Source organism: Aquarana catesbeiana, linkage group LG07 (assembly GCF_042186555.1).
Source record: "Aquarana catesbeiana isolate 2022-GZ linkage group LG07, ASM4218655v1, whole genome shotgun sequence".
Taxonomy (NCBI): Eukaryota; Metazoa; Chordata; class Amphibia; order Anura; family Ranidae; genus Aquarana; species Aquarana catesbeiana.
This window is the reverse complement of record NC_133330.1, coordinates 344193521-344220174: the sequence shown is the minus strand read 5'-3', so window position 1 is coordinate 344220174 and position 26654 is coordinate 344193521. Positions and strand designations below refer to the sequence as shown.

At 48.8% G+C, this 26654-nt stretch overlaps 1 long non-coding RNA gene across 2 annotated transcripts in view; it reads left to right on the top strand.

Annotated features, from left to right (window-relative positions):
* The window catches only part of LOC141102597 (uncharacterized), an 81000-nt gene that overhangs the window by 50033 nt on the left and 4313 nt on the right, over positions 1 to 26654 (top strand). The gene's annotated exons all lie outside the window — the stretch shown is intronic.

Genomic DNA, 26654 nt, shown 5'->3' with positions numbered 1-26654 from the left:
AGACCGAGGGAGATCGATCGTTATTTTGTGTTTCTTCCATTTGTGAATAATCGCACCAACTGTTGTCACCCTCTCACCAAGCTGCTTGGCGATGGTCTTGTAGCCCATTCCAGCCTTGTGTAGGTCTACAATCTTGTTCCTGACATCCTTGGGCAGCTCTTTGGTCTTGGCCACGGTGGAGAGATAGGAAACTGATCGATTGCTTCTGTGGACAGGTGTCTTTTATACAGGTAACAAGCTAAGATTAGGAGCACTCCCTTTAGGAGAGTGCTCCTAATCTCAGCTTGTTAGCTGCATAGAAGACACCTGGAGCCAGAAATCTTGTAGAGTGATAGGGGAACAAATACTTATTTCACTCATTAAAATGCAAATCAATTTATAACTTTTTTTTTTTTAAATGCGTTTTTCTGGATTTTGTTGTTGTTATTCTGTCTCTCACTGGTAAAATAAACCGACCAATAAAATTATAGACGGATTGTTTCTTTGTCAGTTGGCAAACGCACAAAATCACCAGGGGATCAAATACTTTTTTCCCCCTCGCTCTTTGAAGAATTCTCCAGGAGAAATAAAATATTAATCTGCTACAGACTCTCTCTATCTCCATCATGGAGCTCCCAGCAGCGGAGGGGTATAAAGCTCCGTTCCCATCACATCCCATATTTTTTGCCTGCTTGTCTCATTGATGCAGAGCAGAGAGAAGTCATCACTTGAGTGACCCATGCCCCGGCCCAGAACCCGGCACGCCACCATACATCTCCGGCCCCCTGTGACCGCATGCTGAACCGCAGCCTCGCCTCAGTCACCGCGACACCGAAGCCATCAAGACGCGCGACCTTTCATCCGTTCCCCATGCCCCAGTCGCCTTAAATTCTCCCTTTTGATTTTAATCCAGATTTATGGAGAGGTCGGTTATCAAAACACACTGCGCTGGCAAATTGGTGTCCTTATTTGCGGCCCTACGAGCACCTATAAAGCTGCCAGAACGGCAAACAAATAGTATTATATAGAGCGCCATGATTAGGCCGGGAGCTCTCTGGAGGACACTATGGGAAGCAATGATATTATTCTCAATATCTTTTCCCTGCCGGCCCCAATCCATCCCGTTCTATTTAACTATCACCTCGTAGACCTGCGAGGAGGGAACTGAAATCCACCGTCGGCTGAGGAGCGTCCGGCTCCCCGGGTAAAGGAGAACAGAATTCTACATATCCCATGAAACATCCCCCGAAAAGCAAGATTAATTTAAAAAAAAAAAACATAGAAGCAAAGAAGAGTGCCAGGAGAAAAAAAGACCAAGTGGCCCATAAAGTCTGAACCACTCCCCCACCTTTAAAAAAAAAAATTGTACATTTTTAAAAAATTTTATTTTAAACCACTTTATCTTCGGAAGGTTTTAATGCAAGATTAAATTTTTAAAAAACCTAGAAATGAAGAAGAGTAAAAAAGACCAAGCGGTCCATGAAGTCTGCCCCCCACCCCTTTTTTCTTTTTTTTTTCATTTTTTTTTTTTAATGTTTACACTATATTACCAAAAGTATTGTGACACCTGACTTTACTTTCACATGAACTCTAATGGCATCCCAGTCTTAGTCCGTAGGGTTCAATATTGAGTTGGCTCCGCCCTTTGCAGCTATAAGAGCTTCAACTCTTCTGGGAAGGCCGTCCACAAGGTTTAGGAGGGTGTCTATGGGAATGTTTGACCATTCTTCCAGAAGAGCATTTGTGAGGTCAGGCACTGTTGGACGAGAAGGCCTGGCTCGCAGTCTCCTCTCTAATTCATCCCAAAGGTGTTCTATCATGTTGAGGTGAAGGCCAGTCAAGTTCCCCCACCCCAAACTTGCTCATCCATGTCTTTATGGACCTTGCTTTGTTGCTAGGTTGGCTGTGGTACAAAAAAACATGTGTGGGCACTCAGGGGTGGGTTGGAATGCTGGGAAGAGCCTGGGATTGGCTGTGGACATAAAAGGCTGTGTGGGTGCTTGGGGGTGGGCTGTATTTCTGGAAGGAGCCTGGGGATGGCTGTGGAAATAAAAGCCTGTGTAGGTGCTCAGGGGTGCGTTGGATTGCTGAGTGGAGCCTGGGGCTAGCTGTGGAAATAAAACTTTTGTGGGTGCTCGATAGGGGTTTGTTGGATGGCTGGGTGAAGCCTAGGGCTGGTGAGGGAAGAAAAACCTGTGTGGGTGCTCGGGAGTGGGTCAGATTTCAGGGAGAAGCCTGGAGCCAGATGTGGAAAAAAAAGCCTCTGTGGGCGTTCTGGGGTAAGTCAGATTACTGGGAGTAGCTTGGAGCTTACTGTTGGAAATAAAACCTTGTGTGGGTACTCAGGGGTGAGTCAGATTGCAAGGAGAAGCCTGAGGTTGGCTGTGGAAATAAAAGCCTGTGCGGGTGTTCTGGGATTGGTCGGATTACTGGGAGGCACCTGGGGCTGGCTGTTGGAAATAAAACCTTGTGTGGGTGCTCAGGGATGAGTCAGATTGCAGAGAGAAGCCTGAGGCTGGCTGCTGAAATAAAAGCCTGTGTGGGTGTTCTGGGGTTGGTCGGATTACTGGGAGGCACCTGGGGCTGGCTGTTGGAAATAAAACCTTGTGTGGGTGCTCAGGGATGAGTCAGATTGCAGAGAGAAGCCTGAGGCTGGTTGCTGAAATAAAAGCCTGTGTGGGTGTTCTGGGGTTGGTCGGATTACTGGGAGGAACCTGGGGCTGGCTGTTGGAAAAAAGCCTGGGTAGGTGCTTGGGGGTGGGTCATATTGCAGAAGAGCCTGAGACTGGCTGTAGGAATAAAAGCTTGTGTGGGTTTTCTGGGGTTGGTCTGATTACTTGGAGGAACCTGGGGCTGGCTGTTGGGAAAAAAAAAGCCTGTGTAGGTGCTTGGGGGTGGGTCAGATTGCAGAAGAGCCTGAGGCTGGCTGTAGGAATAAAAGCTTGTGTGGGTGTTCTGGGGTTGGTCAGATTACTGGGAGGAGCCTGAGGTTGGCTGTGGGAATAAAAGCCTGTGTGGCTGCTTGGGGGTGGGTCTTATTGAGACACATAATTGCAGGTAAAGCAGGTCAGATGTAGTCCCTGATGCATTTATCTGAAGGCATGTGTTGGAGTGGCGCTGTGTTCAATAGTAAAAGCACAATGTGCATAAGCAGAGCCATCTACACAAGCCTTTACTCATTCAGCACATTTCAGTGTCCGATGGTGGGGGGGGCTGGTGTTGAGGCGAAGTGGGGGGGGGGGTGAAGCGAAGGATGGGGCGTACTGCTGGGGAAAAGGGATTTATGAGGTTGGGGAGCTGTTCTGAACCAAAACCCCAGTAAGCGATCCCAATGATAAGAAAGAAATTGGAATGATCCCTATCGAGTGACCTTCAGTATCTGGGCGTCTTTATCCAGCATTGAACTATTTAAATAGACAGATTTCCTCCAGGGAAACAGAGCCAGGGAGCACAAGAAAATCGGATGTGTCAATATCTACAAGAAGCAGGATTATCCGACATTTGGAGATCACGGAACCCAGGAATATTACAATACTCATGTTACTCGAGTTCCTACTCTACCTTATCAAGGATAGACATAGTACTGGGTAATGATCTAGCAGGGCAAGTAATACAAAATATAGTGTATCAGCCTAGAGGGGTGTCAGATCATTCTTTAATGACAGTTGAAGTAAACCCTGGAAACAAAAAAGAAGGTAGAGTATGGAAATTGAACCCGGCCTGGCTGGAAATTATGGGGGAGTCAGAAGGGATGGCATATGAGTTGGATGAGTTCATAAGGTTCAATTCGGATAATGTTACAAAGGGGGTGATGTGGGATACGTTAAAGGCTTACCTGAGGGGTCTATTGATTCAGAAAGTGTCTAAAATCAAAAAAGCTTCACGGGACTGGGAGAATAAGACCAGGAGAGAGTTAATGGAGGCAGAGAAGGAGTATGTGAAAGAACCCCCTACCCGAGAACCAGAAAGTGTGGGAGAAAAAACAACAAAGTTATAAAGATGCAATACTCAGGAAAGTAGAAAATAAAAGATTGTTCCAGAGACAAATTGTATATGGGGAAGGAGAAAAAGTAGGGAAGATGTTGGCCAGTATTGTTAAAAACAGTCCCCCCCCCTCCACGATCTCAGTAATTAGAACTAAGAGAGGTGAAATATCATCCCAGAGAGAGATAATTATAGACACCTTCAAAGAATACTATATGGATTTATATAAATCCCGAGGGATCAGGGAGGGAGAGGAAATGGACTCCTTTTTTAGTAAGATAACTATACCAGTAATTGAGGAGGCAGATAAAGAGGAACTAGAGCGACCAATCACATTGGAAGAAATCAAAAGGGCAGTAGCAGAAATGGCCAATAATAAGTCCCCGGGTCCAGATGGGCTACCAACAGAAATATATAAAAGCTACGGGGAAACACTGCTTCCGGAACTCCTTAAAGTATTTAACTGGGCGAAGGAGAGGGGGAAATTACCATCGTCAATGACGGAAGCTGTAATTATTGTATTGCATAAAGAGGGGAAGGACCCACTGGAACCAGGATCTTACAGACCTATATCTCTACTCTGCTCTGATGTTAAGATACTAGCAAAGGTCCTGGCAGGGAGGTTAAGAAAGATCATTCACAAAGTAGTTCACCAAGATCAAACAGGGTTTATTCCAAATAGAGCAACAAGTATGAACATCAGGAGAGTTTTTCTGAACCTTCAGATACCCACAGATAATACGGGCTCGAGAGCAGTTATGCAGCTTGACGTGGTAAAAGCGTTTGACAGCGTAGAATGGGAGTAAATCTGGCGGGTACTAAGGGAGTTTGGGTTTGGCCCCTCCTTTATTAGCTGGGTAAAAGTACTGTATAATGATCCCAAAGCTAAAGTAAGAATTAATGGTGACTATTCATCCGAGTTCCAACTAGAAAGAGGCTCAAGGCAAGGCTGCCCCTTGTCCCCTCTAATATTTGCCCTGGCAATGGAGCCTTTAGCCATATCGATAAGGCAGAATAGGATAATAAAAGGATTCCAGAGAGCAGAGGGGGAAGAACGAATCGCATTGTATGCGGACGACGTTCTCATATTCTTAGGTGACCTGGAGGGATCCCTTAACCAGGTGTTGGAAATATTCTCAGGATTTGGAAGAGTTTCGGGCTTATCCATAAACCAGGAGAAATCGGTGTTGCTACCAATAGATCCTGTGGGAGAGAACGGCCCAGTAAGTAATATACATATGGAAATAGTAGAATCAACAAAATACTTAGGTATAAAGTTAACAAAAGATCCGGAGGAATATTTAGTTAATAACTTGACTCCCCTGCTGAGGAAATTTAAAAGCAAGATTGAAATTTGGAGAGGTTTGCCTCTGTCAGTGGCAGGGAGATGCAACCTGACTAAAATGTTGTGGCTTCCCCAGCTACTGTACGTTATGCATAACTCCCCAATATGGATAAGCCGGAGTTGGTTTAAAAAAATAGATACACTACTGAGAGATTTCATCTGGAAGGGGGGTCCCTCTAGGATAAGACTACAGACCCTACAACTGTCATTGCAAGAAGGGGGATTAGCGGTGCCTCATCCTAGGGGCTATTTTTTGGTGGCACAGATGCAGCAGCTGGTGAGCAGCTCCGGTCCTAACGGCCACAATAGGAGAGAACTGATGATTATGGGAGCACCCCATGGGACAGTGACGGAAGTACTTGAGGCGAACTCCTTTTTGCATAAACCCCCAACGATAAAGTTGATGAAAAAAGTATGGAACACTATCAAGGCCATGAAGGGAATGGGAGGGCTGATGAAATGTACCCCACTGTGGAATAATAAGAACTTAGAGGAATTAAAAGAAATAGGGAAAATAAAATCATGGGAAATGAGAGGGATAAATAAATTATCCCAGCTGTATAACCAAAATACCTTAAAAACATTTGGATCACTCAAGGAGGAATTTGGTATCCCAAACCAATCATATTTTAGTTACCAACAAATTAAACATGCCTTGAGCAGACAGTTTGGAGAACAAGGGCCAGTTTGGAACAGGGCTACTATATTTCAAAAATTAGATATGCAGGGTGGACATGGGGGGTCCATAGCCGAAATGTACCCAGATATATGTAAAAGCATTATAGAGACTCCAGGAAAATTGAAATGTAGAACTAAATGGGAAGAAGATCTGGGACTAATATCAGATGAACAATGGAAAGAGATATTGGCGGGAGGTCACCAGGTTTCAGTATCACCAGCTCAGAAAGTTTCACAATTAATGCTACTACATAGGACATACTACACTCCTAAAAGGTTATTCAGGTTTGGAGGGAGGAATGATGACAAATGCCCTAGATGTCAGGAATCGGGGGATCTAATTCACATGTTATGGAAATGCCCGAAGCTATTTCGCTATTGGAATGAAGTGGTGGAAACGTTAAATAAGATCCTCGCATTAGAACTTAAAATAGAACCAAAACTATGGTATGATCCCTATCGAGTGACCTTCAGTATCTGGGCGCCTTTATCCAGCATTGAACTATTTGTAGTCCACCAATAAACCATCTCCGTTCCTGTGAGCAGGCAAAGGAAGTCCAGTCTGGCAAATGACAATTTTCAGGTTGTCCTGTATATGGTAAATTGTCTGATCTTCGGAGAATCAGGTGGAATTGTCATGGTTTGCTCTTCATTAATCTTCCTGCAGCAGAAAACTGGAAAATTGTGATTCATCACACAGTCAACTTTGTCCAGATTTGTCCTCTTTATGGCTCATCTGTAATCACAGAGTACAGTGTTTACATTAGCGTCATCTAATGATTATAGAAGTCAATGGCTGTGATTAATCCATGCAATCTGTGATCAGTAAGCGATTTATAGCTCTGTGCTTCATGAGACTGGAAATTCCCAGAGTGGCTGAAGACTATACTATATGTAACCACAGCGTGCAGAAGACAGATGGCTGGTCCCTCCGTGTTCAGCCGGACAAGGTGAAGATCTGGTGTCTATGTGGAATAAAATAAATTAGGTTGGAGAACCCGCCCTGATCCACAGTCTTTTCCCGATAAGCCAGTGGTGAGAAGTGTCTGTGTACTCAACCTCTACCCTACATTGGATGAACATGAACTCTCAGCCAAACCAGGTGTTTCAGTTCAGAGATTCAGTTTCTCAAGGGAGATTGGATCCTGCCTGCACATCCAACCAACCTTTTACCTGTGCATCCAACCAATCTTCTACCTGCACATCCAACCAATCTTATTCCTGCTGGTCCAACCAACCTCCTGTCTGTGTATTCAACCAACTGTCTGCGCACCTAACCACCCTCTACCCTTCACAGCCAACGTCTTTCTTGCCCACATATCCAACCTCCCTCCTGACTGCAAATCCAACCAATCTTCTACCTGCACATCCAACCTCCCTCCTGACTGCAAATCCAACCAATCTTCTACCTGCACATCCAACCTCCCTCCTGCCTTCACATCCAACTTCTTTCTTGCCCGCATATCTAACCACTCTCCCGCCTGTGTATCCAAACAACCTCCTGTTTGCACATCCAACCATCCTCCCGACTGCACATTCAACCAATCTTCTACATGCACATCCAGCCTCCCTCCTGCCTTTTGCACCCAACCACCCTCCTACCTTTGCATCCAACTTCTTTCCTGCCCACATATCCAGCCTCTCTCCTGCCTGCACATCCAACCACCCATGTGCCTGTGCATCCAACTCTCTACCTGCCTGCACATTCAACCTCCTTCCTGTCTTCACATCCAACCACACATATGCATGTGCATCCAACCTTCTACCTGCTTGCACATCCAACCTCCCTCCTGTCTTCATATCCAACCACCCATATGCCTACACATCCAACAGATCTCCTGCCTGTGTACCTGACCAGTTTTCTGCTTGCACACCCAACCACCCTCCTGCCTGAACATCCAACCACTCTCCTGCCTGCACATCCAACCACCCATATTCCTGTGTATCCAACCACACATATCCCTGTGTATCCAACCACCCATATGACTCTGCATCCAACCTTCTACCTGCCTGCACATCTAAACTCCCACCTGTCTTCACTTCCAACCACCCGTATGCCTGCACATCCAACAGATCTCCTGCCTGTGTACCTAACCAATTTTCTGCTTGCACACCCAACCACCCTCCTGCCCGCACATCAAACCACTTATATGCCTGTGTATCAAACCACCCATATCCCTGTGTATCCAACCACACATATGCCCGTGCATCCAACCTTCTTCCTGCCGGAACATCAAACCTCCTTCCTACCTGCAGATCCAACTTCCCTCCTGCCTGCACATCCAACCACCCATATGACTCTACATCCAACCTTCCACCTGCCTGCACATCCAACCTCCCTCCTGTCTTCACATCCAACCACCCATATGCCTGCACATCCAACAGATCTCCTGCCTGTGTGCCTAACCAATTTTCTGCTTGCACATCCAACCACCCTCCTGCCTGAACATCCAACCACCCTCCTGCCTGAACATCCAACCTCTCTCCTGCCTGCACATCCAACCACCCATATCCCTGTGTATCCAACCACCCATATCCCTGTGTATCCAACCACCCATATCCCTGTGTATCCAACCACCCATATGCCTGTGCATCCAACTCTCTAACTGCCTGCACATCCAACCTCCCGACTGTCTTCATATCTAACCACCCATATCCCTGTGTATCCAACCACACATATGCCTGTGCATCCAACCTTCTACCTGCCGGAACATCAAATCTCCTTCCTACCTGCAGATCCAACTTCCCTCCTGACTGCCCATCCAACCACCCATATGCCTGTGTACCCAATCAACTTCCTGCCTACATATTCAACCACCCTCCTGTCTTCGCATCCCGCCACCCATATGCCTGGGCTTCCAAACATACTTTAGTGTACTCCCCAACCTTCTCACATAGGATAGAAAAAAACATTTTAGTGCAAAATATTTAGGCAATGGACACACCCCCTGCTGGACACACCCCCTGCTAGACCCTGGGGGAGGGGACACTGAGAAAATGCTGCCTCCTCCTTCTACAAAGTTATAATGTACAGTCTGATCACTGGGGGAGGGGGGACTGAGGAAATGCTTCCTCCTCCTACAAAGTTATAATGTACAGTCTGATCACTGGGGGAGGGGGGACTGAGGAAATGCTTCCTCCTCCTACAAAGTTATAATGTACAGTCTGATCACTGGGGGAGGGTAGACTAGGGAAATAATTCCTTCCATCTGCAGGAGACTGATGACATCATCTCAGCCTAGGGAAAGCTACAATGTTGCAGTCTGGCCACCGGAGGGAGAGGAGACTGAAGAAATGCTTCCTCCTGCCTGCAGCAGACTGGTGACATCATTTCAGCCTAGGGAATGTTACCGTTTTGCAGCCTGATTAGCGGGAGAGGGGAGAATGAGGAAATGCTTCCCCCTCTTTCTTCAAAGTTACAATGTACAGGCTGATCACTGGGGGAGGGGAGACTGAGTTAATGTTTCTTGCCTGCAGTAGGCTGATGACATCATCTCGGCCTAGGGAAAGCTACAATGTTGCAGTCTTGCCGCTGGGGGGGGACTGAGAAAATGCTTGCTCCTGCCTGCAGCAGTCTGATGACATCATCTCAGTCTAGGGAATGTTACAATGTACAGTCTGATCACTGGGGGAGGGCAGATTGAGGAAATGCTGACTGATGACATCATCTGAGCCTAAGTCACTGATTGGAGCTCAGGGAAGGCTTTTTCTTGATAAAAGGCGGAGCTTTAATGAACAATGATCCTGTTCTGTATACGAATAGAGGTAGATGAGTGGTGTCTGAGGAGGTAGTAGACGAAGGACAATTGGCGGCTCTGCTGTCACGTCCCTGGGCCCCTTTGGATTCATCTTTTCCGAGCATTGCTCCAGTCTCCCATAATAAGTGCGTCACCCATTCCATTCTTTGCTGCGTCCGCTCACAGCGGAGGAAATGACAGAGATCAGCGATTCAGTGAATCATGCCTCAGGATCGTCTATCATTGTCTACCAGCCTATGAAAAAAAAAAATGGCGTCTGACACCTAAGGGCCCCACCTGACGTTATCGGAGAAGTGACCCCCCCCAGAACGCACGCCCTCATTACTCCACAGACTCTCACACAATGGACTGTGTTACGTCAATTAGTCGGGTTGTGAGGTTGAGCTGTAGCTGCGTTTAGTGGAAGAGCCCCCCCCCCCCCCGTGCGGCGGCGCACGTTTTTTTTACGAGTCTCTGAAGCTGGGCGGAGAAGGGGGCGCTCTGCTGTGCCAACGAACCAAACATTTTTCCATGCGTCCATTTAAGCAATATCATATGTGTTTAATGGGCTTCAAACGTCAGTCGCTATGTACAACAATGGCTCCTAATGAGTCTCGTCTGTAACGAGCCCCGCGCAGAGTCACATAAAGTCCCCAATCACAGAAATTTTCTTCTTTTTCTTTTTTTCTCTTCTCTTTCAGCAAATTGCTTTTTGTCAGCGATCGTCGGCTCTCCGCTGAAATACTCCGGAACGTTCTCCCTTTAAACGACACATAAAAGTTTTAACTTTTTCTTTTTTAAAAAAAAAAAAAAAAAAAAAAGAAATCACAATATTCTCAGCCGTGCCTTTCAGCGCAGAATCAAATTATGTCTTTTCATTTCTTTCATTTTTTTTTTCTTTTTTTTTATGATTTTTTATTCATTCTTGACGCCCAAGGATACATGAGACGGGCGGTGGTGGCGGCACTGAAGTCATTTCAGAACTGACTTTTTCCTCTTTCCCCGGGACTCGGATGGAGCAACTTAACTTCAGAAGTTTTTTTTTTTTTTCCTTTCTTTTTTTTTCCGGAGAACTTTGCCGCTAATGAAGCGTCTTTATGTACGGGTCTCCGGGGGTTGGTGTATAAAAGCGAAATAAGCCTCACCGCCCCGCCCACTGTGACTCCGCCCCAGACGTACTCTCAGTGGGTTCAGTTATACCCTTTCCCGGACTATTTCCTGCAAACACCCTTCAGCTGCTGGATACACCCCAACACCCCAGGTGACCCTGTGGTGCTAATAAGCGGGCTCACCTTGGGTTTGAGAAGTTTAAGAAATCCGATATTTAACATATATTAATTTAAAGCTGATTATTACATTAGTACAGTGCCTTGAAAAAGTATTCATACCCCCTGAAATTTCCCACATTTTGTCATGTTACAACCAAAATCGTAAATGTATTTTATTGGGATTTTATGTGATAGATCAGGGGTCTTCAAGCTACGGCCCTCCAGTTGTTTAGGAACTACAATTCCCATCATGCCTAGTCTTGTCTGTGAATGTCAGAGTTTTACAATGCCTCATAGGATGTGTAGTTCCACAACAGCTGGAGGGCCGTAGTTTGAAGATACCTGTGATAGACCAACACAAAGTGTCACATAATTGTGAAGTGGAAGGAAAATGATAAATGATACAAATAAATATGTGAAAAGTGGGGGGGGGGCATTTGTATGGCGCCCCCCGGAGTCAATACTTTGTAGAACCCCCTTTCTCTACAAGTCTTTTTGGGGATGTCTCTACCAGCTTTGCACATCTAGAGAGGACATTTCTGCCCATTCTTCTTTGTAGAATATCTCAAGCTCTGTCAGATTGGATGGAGAGCGTCTGTGAACAGCAATTTTCAAGTCTTGTCACAGATTCTCAAGGTGATTTAGATCTGGACTGTGACTGGGCCATTCTAACACATGAATATGCTTTGATCTAAACCATTCCATTGTAGCTCTGGCTGGATGTTTCGGGTCGTTGTCCTTCTGGAAGGTGAACCTCCGCCCCAGTCTCAAGTCTTTTGTAGACTCTAACAGGTCCATCCATCTTCCCATCAACTCTGACCAGCTTCCCTGTCCCTACTGAAGAAAACCATCCCCACCACATGATGCTGCCACCACCATGTTTCACGGTGGGGATGGTGTGTTCAGGGTGATGTTCACTGTTAGTTTTCCGCCACACATAGCTTTTTACTTTTAGGCCAAAAAGTTGAATTTTGGTCTCATCTGACCAGAGCACCTTCTTCCACATGTTTGCTGTGTCCTCCACATGGCTTCTCACAAACTACAAACAGGACTTCTTATGACTTTCTTTCACCAATGTCTTTCTTCTTGTCACTCTTCCATAAAGGGCAGATTTGTGGAGAGCACAACTTATGCCCTGTACACACAATTGGACATTGATCGGACATTCCGACAACAAAATCCATGGATTTTTTCCGACGGATGTTGGCTCAAACTTGTCTTGCATACATACGGTCACACAAAGTTGTTGGAAAATCTGATCGTTCTAAACACGGTGATGTAAAACACGTACGTCAGGACTCTCCCACCTGTGCTGTGGATCTCTGCAGCTCCTCCAGAGTTACCATGGACCTCTTGGCTCTTCTCTGATGAATGCTCTCCTTGCCCGGCCGGTCAGTTTAGGTGGACGGCCATGTCTTGGTAGGTTTGCAGTTGGGCCATACTCTTTCCATTTTCCGGTGATGGATTGAACAGAGCTCCGTGAGATGTTCAAAGCTTGGGAGATTTTTTTATAACCTAACCCTGCTTTATACTTCTCCACAACTTTATCCCTGACCTGTCTGGTGTGTTCTTTGGCCTTCATGATGCAGTTTGTTCACTAAGGTTCTCTAACAAACCTCTGAGGGCTTCAGAGAACAGCTGAATTATACTGAGATTAAATGACACCTAGGTGGACTTATTTACTAATTAGGTGACTTCTGAAGGCAATTGGTTCCACTAGATTTTAGTTAGGGGTATCAGAGTAAAGGGTTGAATACAAATGCCCCCATCTTGTGCTTAATCATTACATTATGCAATGATTAAGCACAAGACGTATGTGTGAAACGCATCTTTGTGACCATTTGTTGGCGTATTTGGTGTTATCCCTGTGAACAGTAAAAGGTAATCGGGAGTTCTGGATGTGCAGCCATTTCTTTCTTCTTTCTGGGTCATGGATAAAGTTGTGGAGAAGTATAAAGCAGGGTTAGATTATAAAAAAAATCTCCCAAGCTTTGATCATCTCACGGAGCTCTGTTCAATCCATCATCGGAAAATGGAAAGAGTATGGCACAACTGCAAACCTACCAAGACATGGCCATCCACCTAAACTGACCGGCCGGGCAAGGAGAGCATTCATCGGAAAAGAGCCAAGAGGTCCATGGTAACTCTGGAGGAGCTGCAGAGATCCACAGCTCAGGTGGGAGAATCTGTCCACAGGACAACTATTAGTCGTGTTCTCCACAAATCTGCCCTTTATGGAAGAGTGACAAGAAGAAAGACATTGGAGAAAGAAAGTCATAAGAAGTCCAGTTTGTAGTTTGTGAGAAGCCATGTGGAGGACACAGCAAACATGTGGAAGAAGGTGATCTGGTCACATGAGACCAAAATTCAACTTTTTGGCCTAAAAGCAAAACTCTATGTGTGGCGGAAAACTACTAACTTCAGCAGGAATGGGGAAGCTGGTCAGAGTTGATGGGAAGATGGATGGAGACAAATACAGGACAATCTTAGAAGAAAACCTGTTAGAGTCTGCAAAAGACTTGAGACTGGGGGGAGGTTCACCTTCCAGCAGGACAACGACCCGAAACATCCAGCCAGAGCTACAATGGAATGGTTTAGATCAAAACATATTCATGTGTTAGAATGGCCCAGTCACAGTCCAGACCTAAATCACATTGAGAATCTGTGGAAAGACTTGAAAATTGCTCTTCACAGACGTTCTCCATCCAATCTGACAGAGCTTGATATATTATACAAAGAAGAATGGGCAAAAATGTTCCTCTCTAGATGTGCAGAGCTGGTAGAGACATCCCCAAAAAGACTTGCAGCTGTAATTGCATAGAAAGGGGGTTGTACAAAGTATTGACTCCGGGGGGCGCCATACAAATGCCCCCCCCACACTTTTCACATATTTATTTGTATCATTTATCATTTTCCTTCCACTTCACAATTATGTGACACTTTGTGTTGGTCTATCACAGGGATCTTCAAACTACGGCCCTCCAGCTGTTGTAGAACTACACATCCCATGAGGGATTGTAAAACTCTGACATTCGCAGACAAGACTAGGCATGATGGGAATTGTAGTTCCTGAACAACTGGAGGACCATAGCTTGAAGACCCCTGATCTATCACATAAAATCCCAATAAAATACATTTACGATTTTGGAAAACAGTCCTGTACATTGGTGTCGAGGGGTGGGGGTGGGGGGGTACACTATTCCTTTTATTTGTGTCAGTGATAACTTACCAGACAGTTGCTCCCATGCAGCTGCCATCTTCATTAGTACCTGAACTATGCAGACACTTTAGGGCATTTCAACACCCCCCACCTGCTTCCACTCACCTGTTTGCTCACCCCCCACAACAATCTAACACTGGTGGGATAGGGACAGGAGGAGAGAGCAGATTCACTACCAGGGTGCTGTCCCATCATTGTCCAATAAATAGACTGGCAGCTCAGCGACCAAGCTGTGTTGCTTAACTGTAGTGCAAATAAGTGGGTCAGGGACCTGGCTGTGCTGTCTGGCAGGGTCAAAAAACTGGCTCAACTGAACTGCTAAAAGGTTGCATGTCTTTTAACAATGTATTCAGCTGTTAGCTTGGAGTTCAGAGGTGAGAAGTGTCCACAGCGGGAATGTGTGACAGATAGGAAGGAGAGAGAGAAAAAGAAATCCTGAAATTAAGTTACAATGTTTGTTTCTCTCTCTTCTCTCTCTCTCTCTCTCTCTATTCTCTTCTCTCCCTCTCTTCTGTCTCTTCCTCTCTCCTCTCTCTCTATTCTCTTCTGTCTCTGTCTCTGTCTCTCTCTCTCTCTCTGTGTCTCTCTCTCTCTCTCTCTCTCTCTCTCTCTCTCTCTCTCTTCTGTCTCTTCTGTCTCTTCCTCTCTCTCTTCTCTCTCTTCTCTCTCTTCTCTCTCTTCCTCTCGCTTCCTCTCGCTTCCTCTCGCTTCCTCTCTCTCTTCTCTCTCTCTCTCTCTCTGTGTCTCTCTCTCTCTCTCTGTGTCTCTCTCTCTCTCTCTGTGTCTCTCTCTGTGTCTCTCTCTCTCTCTCTCTGTGTCTCTCTCTCTCTCTCTCTTCTGTCTCTTCTGTCTCTTCCTCTCTCTCTTCTCTCTCTTCTCTCTCTTCCTCTCGCTTCCTCTCGCTTCCTCTCGCTTCCTCTCTCTCTTCTCTCTCTTCTCTCTCTTCTCTCTCTCTCTCTATTCTCTTCTCTCTCTTCTGTCTCTTCCTCTCTCCTCTCTCTCTATTCTCTTCTGTCTCTGTCTCTGTCTCTCTCTCTCTCTCTCTCTCTTCTGTCTCTTCTCTCTCTTCCTCTCTCTCTTCTCTCTCTTCTCTCTCTTCCTCTCTCCTTCTCTCTCTCTCTTCTCTCTCTTCCTCTCTCCTTCTCTCAATTCAATTCAAACAAGCTTTATTGGCAGGGCCAAATACATCTCAGCACTGCCAAAGCAGTTGAGTTTCTATAAGCAAAAAAGGGGGGGGGGGGTAATATAAAGGGAGATGGGGGGGCTGAATGGGTAATATAGAGGGGAATGGGCATAAGTCTATGTAAAGGATTTTTAAGTCCTCAGTCTTTCATGTCCCTCTCAGTCTGTTACACGCTGTCACATATTGGGCAGATATTTTCACCATTGGCTCCTCTTCTCCCAGTAGAATTTGGAGTTTCCTGAAGTCTGGGATGAGAGAGGAGAGTCTCTGGAAGTGAGTGTCTCTCACTGATGAGTACTTTGGGCAATGTAGCAGGAAGTGGTCTTCATCCCCCCGGGCCTCCTGGTCACATTGCTGGCACAGTCTACTCTCCCTGGGTCCAGGCTGTGGGCGCTCAGTCTGTACAGGCTCAGGGTCTGTCTGTCTTTGGGGTCTTGTAGCCCCTCCAGGTACAGGGCTAGTTTGTAGTCTCTCTGCAATGACTGGTAAACAGTTAGTTTTTTGGAGTTTGTTAGTTCATTTCTCCATTCTCCAACATGTTTTTCTTTGGAGTCATTATGTTTTTTTTATTTGAGATTTTGTCAGGCCACATTGTTGAGAGTTTGGGATAGACAAGGTGTTGATGAGTTGTTGCAGGCCACACGGCTTGGACTGGTCCTTACTGTTCAGGAAGGCTTTATGGTGGTATGAGTTGGGACTGCTGTAGGTGGTCCCAGTATGATAGCGCCCTCTTCTGTACTGCGAGAAGTAAGGGAAATCTGCCCAACTCAGACCGGCAAACACTGTTGGAGGTGCTCCGATGGACTTGGAGGAGGTGCTTGCAGAATTCCAGATGGAATATTTCTCTTGGGCTGGGGTTCCATTTCGGGGTCTGGGTAAGTGGCGGGACCCCAAACTTCACTGCCATAAAGAAGAATTGGGGTGATGACGCTATCAAATATTCTGAGCCAGACCCTCACTGGTGGTTTTAGGTGGTACAGCTGTCTTCTGGTGGCATGGAAGGCTCTGCATGTCTTTTAGTGCCTCTATGGCTGATTTGAAATTTCCTGAATTGTTAATTTCTAAGCCGAGGTATTTGTAGCTGTTAGTTTCATCAACAGAGCAGTTGTGTAATGTAAAGGAAGAGCTCTTTGTTTATCTCTCTCTCTTCTGTCTCTTCCTCTCTCCTTCTTCTCTCTCTATTCTTTCTCTTTCTTCTCTCTCTCTTCTCTCTTCTGTCTCTTCCTCTCTCCTTTTTTTCTCTCTCTCTCTCTCTCTCTCTCTCTTCTCTTTTCTGTCTCTTCCTCTCTCCTCTCTTTCTCTCTCTCTTCTGTCTCTTCCTCTCTCCTCTCTTTCTCTCTCTCTCTCTCTCTCTCTATTCTGTCTCTTCCTCTCTCCTCTTTCTCTCTCTCTTCTGTCTCTTCCTCTCTCCTCTCTCCTCTCTTCCTCTCTCTCTCTCTCTCTCTCTCTCTCACTCTCTATTCTCTCTCTCTCTCTCTCTCTCTCTCTCTCTCTCTCTCTATTCTGTCTCTTCCTCTCTCCTCTCTTTCTCCCTCTCTTCTGTCTCTTCCTCTCTCCTTCTCACTCTCTCTCTTCTGTCTCAATCCTCTCCCCCTCCCCTCTCTCTCCCCTCTCTCTCTTCTCTCTTTTTCCCTCTTTTTCTTCTCTCTTCTGTCTCTTCCTCTCTCATTCTCTCTCTATTCTCTCTCTCTCTTCCTCTCTCTCTCTAATCTGTCTCTCTCTTCTTCTCTCTTTCTCTCTCTCTTCTGTCTCTTCCTCTCCCCCCCCTCTCTTCTCTTCTGTCTCTTCCTCTCTCCTTCTCTCTCTCTCTCTCTCTCTCTCTCTCTCTCTCTCTCTCTCTCCTTCTCTCTGTATCTCTCTTCCTCTCTCTTTCTCTCTCTCTTCTGTCTCTTCCTCTCCCCCCTCTCTCTTCTCTTCTGTCTCTTCCTCTCTCCTTCTCTCTCTCTCTCTCTCTCTCTCTCTCTCCTTTTCTCTCTCTCTCTTCTCTCTTCTCTCTTCTCTCTTCTCTCTTCTCTCTTCTCTCTTCTCTCTCTCTCTCTCTTTATTGGCAGGAGCAACTATATTTTAGTATTGCCAAAGCAATTGGGGACTTATGACTATATATGACTGTATTGTGTTCTGTCTGTCTGCTCCATTGTTTTTCTCTCAATGATTCTCAGTCTATATCTCATCATATCGTGATATATTGTATATCTGTGTTATTTCGGATCTCCCTCTCTGTCTGCTCCATTCTTCTCCTCTCCTTCACTCTCATTATATATACAGTATATATATATATATATATATATATATATATATATATATATATATATATATATATATATCATCATATCTCAATATTCTTAACTAACATTCATTTATCTTCATTGTCTGACATTTGGGCTTTATGTGTATTTTTAAAATTAAAAATTTCCTCCTTTCATCAATGTAATATATTTCTATGCTCCCAGGCAGACAGAAGTGGGAGGATACATTTGGGGCATCTTTGGCTTTGATATAGGCAGGGGGCCCCAATATCAGAGTTCAGGGGCCCACAGTTGTAACATGGCACATTATCCCCTGTGCCCCCCCCAGCCATGTAATATCAGATAATATAATAATAAGCCCTATATATAACAGGCCCATCAATTAAGCGGCTCATGTAGAATTCCAGCAGCCAATTGGATTTGGGACGTGTGATTAATTCCATCCTGGTACAAGGCTCGGGAATATTAAATCTCGGGAAGAGCCCTTTAAAACGTTGGTTTTTCTTAATCTGATGTCACATTAGAGGGATGTTGTGAAGGTTGTGAGATTTGATTTTCTGCGCTCTACATGTGCTATCAATTTATATCTCTGGTTGGCGGTATGACAGGTCAGGGGACACCGTGATTTAACCCCTCGGAGAGTACAACATGGTTTAGGTGGAGGAGTCTGGCCGCTGCTGTCGCTGATGGACTTATTACTGACCCCAATTTGGGGAATATGAAGATGATTGTTGCTCTAAGTGGAGAGGAAATAGGTCCTCCAAATCCTGTCTGCCAGCTTGAAGGAACAATGGTCAGGCATCACAATACCACACACCCTGGGGTCACCCCTTATCACACCTTTTAATTTGTCTTTAAAGATAAATAAAGATGAGAACAATTTGTCACCTCTGGGATCCATAAATAAATACATAAATATATATATATATATATATATATATATATATATATATTAGAAGACAATGTGTGTCTGTGGAGTCAAATCTGATCTATTGCAAAGGGTAGAAAGAAAGCACACTTACCATTTGTGTACATTTGATATATATTTGTGGCCATAAACACTGCAATCAACAGACAAGGCCGGGACTGGGGACCCGTGTATGGGGGGGGTCACTGGACAGATGAGGCAGGGAATGGGGACCCGTGTATGGGGGGGTCACTGGACAGATGAAGCTGGGAATGGGGACCCGTGTATGTGTGGTCACTGGACAGACAAGGCCAGGAATGGGGACCCATGTATGTGGGGGTCACTGAGTAGAAGAGGCCGGGAATGGGGACCCATGTATGTGGGGTCACTGGACAGATGAGGCCGGGAATGGGGACCTGTGTATTTGGGGTCACAGGGCAGATGAGGCCAGATATGTGGACCAGTGTATGTGGGGTCACTGGACAGATGAGGCCGGGAATGGGGACCTGTGTATTTGGGGTCACAGGGCAGATGAGGCCAGGTATGGGGACCCGTGTATATGGGGTCCCTGGACAGACGAGGCTGGAAATTCGGACCCGTGTATGTGGGGTCACTGGACAGACGAGGCTGGAAATTCGGACCCGTGTATGTGGGGTCACTGGACAGACGAGGCTGGAAATTCGGACCCGTGTATGTGGGGTCACTGGACAAATGAGGCTGGAAATTCGGACCCGTGTATGTGGGGTCACTGGACAGATGAGGCCGGAAATGTTCACCTGTGTCTTTTTTTTTTTCTTTAAATCTGAAATGTGGAAGTGTAACATAGGCACGTGAAAAGTCCTCTGTGAATTTTGTGATATTTGATTGGAATATATTTTAGGGGATATGGTGCTGCCGATCACCCATCAATTCAACAATTGATACATTTCATATATTTGTGGCCATAAAAATCATAATAACAGACAAGGCTGGAAATGTGGACCTGTTTATGTGGGGTCACTGGACAGATGAGGCTGGAAATGAGGGTCACTGGACAGAAGAGGCCGGAAATGTGGACCCGTGTATGTGGGGTCACTGGACAGACGAGGTCGGGAATGGGGACCCATATATGTGGGGTCACTGGACAGACAAGGCTGGAAATGAGGGTCACTGGACAGACGAGGTCGGAAATGAGGACCCATATATGTGGGGTCACTGGACAGACAAGGCCGGAAATGAGGACCCATATATGTGGGGTCACTGGACAGATGAGGCCCGGGAATGAGGACCCGTGTATGTGGGGTCACTGGACAGACGAGGTCGGGAATGGGGACCCATATATGTGGGGTCACTGGACAGATGAGGCTGAAAATGAGGACCTGTGTATGTGGGGGTCACTGGACAGACGAGGCCGGAAATGAGGACCTGTATATGTGGGGTCACTGGACAGACGAGGTCGGGAATGGGGACCCATATATGTGGGGTCACTGGACAGATGAGGCTGAAAATGAGGACCTGTGTATGTGGGGGTCACTGGACAGACGAGGCCGGAAATGAGGACCTGTATATGTGGGGTCACTGGACAGACGAGGCCGGAAATGTGGACCCGTGTATGTGGGGTCACTGGACAGATGAGGCTGAAAATGAGGACCTGTGTATGTGGGGTCACTAGACAGATGAGGCCGGAAATGTGGACCCGTGTATGTGGGATCACTGGACAGATGAGGTTGGGAATGGGGACCCATATATGTGTGGTCACTGGACAGATGAGGCTAGAATTGACCTGTGTATGTGGGGTCACTGGACAGATGAGGCTGAAAACGAGAACCTGTGTATGTGGGGTCACTGGACAGACTAGGTCGGGAATGGGGGCCTGTGTATGTGGGGGGTCACTGGACAGATGAGGCTGGAAATGAGGACCCGTGTATGTGGGGTCACTGGACAGACGAGGCTGGAAATGACCTGTGTATGTGAGGTCACTGCACAGACGAGGTCGGAAATGAGGAGCCATATATGTGGGGTCACTGGACAGACGAGGCCAGGAATGGGGACCTGTGTATGTGGGGTCACTGGACAGACGAGGCCAGGAATGGGGACCTGTGTATGTGGGGTCACTGGACAGATGAGGCTGGAAATGAGGACCTGTGTATGTGGGGTCACTGGACAGACGAGGCCGGAAATGTGGACCCGTGTATGTGGGATCACTGGACAGATGAGGTTGGGAATGGGGACCCATATATGTGTGGTCACTGGACACATGAGGCTAGAATTGACCTGTGTATGTGGGGTCACTGGACAGATGAGGCTGAAAACGAGGACCTGTGTATGTGGGGTCACTGGACAGACGAGGCCGGAAATGTGGACCCCTGTATGTGGGGTCACTGGACAGACGAGGCCAGAAATGTGGACCCGTGTATGTGGGGTCACTGGACAGACGAGGTCGGGAATGGGGGCCTGTGTATGTGGGGTCACTGGACAGACGAGGTCGGGAATGGGGACCCATATATGTGGGGTCACTGGACAGATGAGGCTGGAAATGAGAACCCGTGTATGTGAGGTCACTGCACAGACGAGTTCGGAAATGAGGAGCCATATATGTGGGGTCACTGGACAGACGAGGCCAGGAATGGGGACCTGTGTATGTGGGGTCACTGGACAGACGAGGCCAGGAATGGGGACCTGTGTATATGGGATCACTGGACAGATGAGGCCAGGAATGGGGACCTGTGTATATGGGATCACTGGACAGATGAGGCCAGGAATGGGGACCTGTGTATGTGGGGTCACTGGACAGACGAGGCCGGGAATGTGGACCCATGTATGTGGGGTCACTGGACAGACGAGGCCAGGAATGGGGACCTGTGTATGTGGGGTCACTGGACAGATGAGGCTGGAAATGAGGACCTGCGTATGTGGGGTCACTGGACAGACGAGGTCGGGAATGAGGACCCGTGTATGTGGGGTCACTGGACAGACGAGGCTGGAAATGAGGACCCGTGTATGTGGGGTCACTGGACAGACGAGGCTGGAAATGACCTGTGTATGTGAGGTCACTGCACAGACGAGGTCAGAAATGATGAGCCATATATGTGGGGTCACTGGACAGACGAGGCCAGGAATGGGGACCTGTGTATGTGGGGTCACTGGACAGACGAGGCCAGGAATGGGGACCTGTGTATGTGTGGTCACTGGACAGACGAGGCCAGGAATGGGGACCTGTGTATGTGGGGTCACTGGACAGACGAGGCCAGGAATGGGGACCTGTGTATGTGGGGTCACTGGACAGATGAGGCTGGAAATGAGGACCTGTGTATGTGGGGTCACTGGACAGACAAGGCTGGAAATGAGGGTCACTGGACAGAAGAGGCCGGAAATGTGGACCCGTGTATGTGGGGTCACTGGACAGACGAGGTCGGAAATGTGGACCCGTGTATGTGGGGTCACTGGACAGACGAGGTCGGAAATGACCCATATATGTGGGGTCACTGGACAGACAAGGCCGGAAATGAGGACCCATATATGTGGGGTCACTGGACAAATGAGGCCCGGAAATGAGGACCCGTGTATGTGGGGTCACTGGACAGACGAGGTCGGGAATGGGGACCCATATATGTGGGGTCACTGGACAGATGAGGCTGAAAATGAGGACCTGTGTATGTGGGGTCACTAGACAGACAAGGTCGGAAATGTGGACCCGTGTATGTGGGGTCACTGGACAGATGAGGCCAGAAATGTGGACCCGTGTATGTGGGGTCACTGGACAGACGAGGTCGGGAATGGGGGCCTGTGTATGTGGAGTCACTGGACAGACGAGGTCGGGAATGGGGACCCATGTATATGGGGTCACTGGACAGACGAGGCCAGGAATGGGGACCTGTGTATGTGGGATCACTGGACAGATGAGGCTGGAAATGTGGACCCGTGTATGTGGGGTCACTGGACAGACGAGGTCGGGAATGGGGGCCTGTGTATGTGGAGTCACTGGACAGACGAGGTCGGGAATGGGGACCCATGTATATGGGGTCACTGGACAGACGAGGCCAGGAATGGGGACCTGTGTATGTGGGGTCACTGGACAGACGAGGCCAGGAATGGGGACCTGTGTATGTGGGGTCACTGGACAGAAGAGGCCAGGAATGGGGACCTGTGTATGTGGGGTCACTGGACAGACGAGGCCGGGAATGTGGACCCATATATGTGGGGTCACTGGACAGACGAGGCCAGGAATGGGGACCTGTGTATGTGGGGTCACTGGACAGACGAGGCCAGGAATGGGGACCTGTGTATGTGGGGTCACTGGACAGACGAGGCCGGGAATGTGGACCCATGTATGTGGGGCCACTGGACAGACGAGGCCAGGAATGGGGACCTGTGTATGTGGGATCACTGGACAGAAGAGGCCAGGAATGGGGACCTGTGTATGTGGGATCACTGGACAGACGAGGCCAGGAATGGGGACCTGTGTATGTGGGGTCACTGGACAGACGAGGCCAGGAATGGGGACCTGTGTATGTGGGGTCACTGGACAGATGAGGCTGGAAATGAGGACCTGTGTATGTGAGGTCACTGGACAGACGAGGCCAGGAATGGGGACCCATGTATGTGGGGTCACTGGACAGACGAGGCCAGGAATGGGGACCCGTGTGTGTGGGGTCACTGGACAGACGCGGCCAGGAATGGGGACCTGTGTATGTGGGGTCACTGGACAGATGAGGCTGGAAATGAGGACCTGTGTATGTGAGGTCACTGGACAGACGAGGCCAGGAATGGGGACCCGTGTATGTGGGGTCACTGGACAGACGCGGCCAGGAATGGGGACCTGTGTATGTGGGGTCACTGGACAGACGAGGCCAGGAATGTGGACCCGTGTATGTGGGGTCACTGGACAGACGAGGCCAGGAATGGGGACCTGTGTATGTGGGGTCACTGGACAGACAAGGCCAGGAATGGGGACCCGTGTATGTGGGGTCACTGGACAGACGCGGCCAGGAATGGGGACCCGTGTATGTGGGGTCACTGGACAGACGAGGCCAGGAATGGGGACCTGTGTATGTGGGGTCACTGGACAGACGAGGCCAGGAATGGGGACCTGTGTATGTGGGGTCACTGGACAGACGCGGCCAGGAATGGGGACCTGTGTATGTGGGGTCACTGGACAGACGAGGCCAGGAATGGGGACCTGTGTATATGGGATCACTGGACAGATGAGGCCAGGAATGGGGACCTGTGTATGTGGGGTCACTGGACAGACGAGGCCAGGAATGGGGACCCGTGTATGTGGGGTCACTGGACAGACGAGGCCGGGAATGTGGACCCATGTATGTGGGGTCACTGGATAGACGAGGCCAGGAATGGGGACCTGTGTATGTGGGGTCACTGGACAGATGAGGCTGGAAATGAGGACCTGTGTATGTGGGGTCACTGGACAGACGAGGTCGGGAATGAGGACCCGTGTATGGGGGGGTCACTGGACAGACGAGGCTGGAAATGAGGACCCGTGTATGTGGGGTCACTGGACAGACGAGGCTGGAAATGAGGACCCGTGTATGTGGGGTCACTGGACAGACGAGGCTGGAAATGAGGACCCGTGTATGTGGGGTCACTGGACAGACGAGGCTGGAAATGACCTGTGTATGTGAGGTCACTGCACAGACGAGGTCAGAAATGAGGAGCCATATATGTGGGGTCACTGGACAGACGAGGCCAGGAATGGGGACCTGTGTATGTGGGGTCACTGGACAGACGAGGCCAGGAATGGGGACCTGTGTATGTGTGGTCACTGGACAGACGAGGCCAGGAATGGGGACCTGTGTATGTGGGGTCACTGGACAGATGAGGCTGGAAATGAGGACCTGTGTATGTGGGGTCACTGGACAGACAAGGCTGGAAATGAGGGTCACTGGACAGAAGAGGCCGGAAATGTGGACCCGTGTATGTGGGGTCACTGGACAGACGAGGTCGGAAATGTGGACCCGTGTATGTGGGGTCACTGGACAGACGAGGTCGGAAATGAGGACCCATATATGTGGGGTCACTGGACAGACAAGGCCGGAAATGAGGACCCATATATGTGGGGTCACTGGACAAATGAGGCCCGGAAATGAGGACCCGTGTATGTGGGGTCACTGGACAGACGAGGTCGGGAATGGGGACCCATATATGTGGGGTCACTGGACAGATGAGGCTGAAAATGAGGACCTGTGTATGTGGGGGTCACTGGACAGACGAGGCCGGAAATGTGGACCTGTATATGTGGGGTCACTGGACAGACGAGGTCGGGAATGGGGACCCATATATGTGGGGTCACTGGACAGATGAGGCTGAAAATGAGGACCTGTGTATGTGGGGTCACTGGACAGACAAGGTCGGAAATGTGGACCCGTGTATGTGGGGTCACTGGACAGACGAGGCCAGAAATGTGGACCCATGTATGTGGGGTCACTGGACAGACGAGGTCGGGAATGGGGGCCTGTGTATGTGGGGTCACTGGACAGACGAGGTCGGGAATGGGGACCCATGTATATGGGGTCACTGGACAGACGAGGCCAGGAATGGGGACCTGTGTATGTGGGGTCACTGGACAGAAGAGGCCAGGAATGGGGACCTGTGTATGTGGGGTCACTGGACAGACGAGGCCGGGAATGTGGACCCATGTATGTGGGGTCACTGGACAGACGAGGCCAGGAATGGGGACCTGTGTATGTGGGGTCACTGGACAGACGAGGCCAGGAATGGGGACCTGTGTATGTGGGGTCACTGGACAGACGAGGCCGGGAATGTGGACCCATGTATGTGGGGCCACTGGACAGACGAGGCCAGGAATGGGGACCTGTGTATGTGGGGTCACTGGACAGACGAGGCCAGGAATGGGGACCTGTGTATGTGGGGTCACTGGACAGATGAGGCTGGAAATGAGGACCTGTGTATGTGAGGTCACTGGACAGACGAGGCCAGGAATGGGGACCCGTGTATGTGGGGTCACTGGACAGACGCGGCCAGGAATGGGGACCTGTGTATGTGGGGTCACTGGACAGACGAGGCCAGGAATGTGGACCCGTGTATGTGGGGTCACTGGACAGACGAGGCCAGGAATGGGGACCCGTGTATGTGGGGTCACTGGACAGACGAGGCCAGGAATGGGGACCCGTGTATGTGGGGTCACTGGACAGACGCGGCCAGGAATGGGGACCCGTGTATGTGGGGTCACTGGACAGACGAGGCCAGGAATGGGGACCCGTGTGTGTGGGGTCACTGGACAGACGCGGCCAGGAATGGGGACCTGTGTATGTGGGGTCACTGGACAGATGAGGCTGGAAATGAGGACCTGTGTATGTGAGGTCACTGGACAGACGAGGCCAGGAATGGGGACCCGTGTATGTGGGGTCACTGGACAGACGCGGCCAGGAATGGGGACCTGTGTATGTGGGGTCACTGGACAGACGAGGCCAGGAATGTGGACCCGTGTATGTGGGGTCACTGGACAGACGAGGCCAGGAATGGGGACCTGTGTATGTGGGGTCACTGGACAGACAAGGCCAGGAATGGGGACCCGTGTATGTGGGGTCACTGGACAGACGCGGCCAGGAATGGGGACCCGTGTATGTGGGGTCACTGGACAGACGAGGCCAGGAATGGGGACCTGTGTATGTGGGGTCACTGGACAGACGAGGCCAGGAATGGGGACCTGTGTATGTGGGGTCACTGGACAGACGCGGCCAGGAATGGGGACCTGTGTATGTGGGGTCACTGGACAGACGAGGCCAGGAATGGGGACCTGTGTATATGGGATCACTGGACAGATGAGGCCAGGAATGGGGACCTGTGTATGTGGGGTCACTGGACAGACGAGGCCAGGAATGGGGACCCGTGTATGTGGGGTCACTGGACAGACGAGGCCGGGAATGTGGACCCATGTATGTGGGGTCACTGGATAGACGAGGCCAGGAATGGGGACCTGTGTATGTGGGGTCACTGGACAGATGAGGCTGGAAATGAGGACCTGTGTATGTGGGGTCACTGGACAGACGAGGTCGGGAATGAGGACCCGTGTATGGGGGGGTCACTGGACAGACGAGGCTGGAAATGAGGACCCGTGTATGTGGGGTCACTGGACAGACGAGGCTGGAAA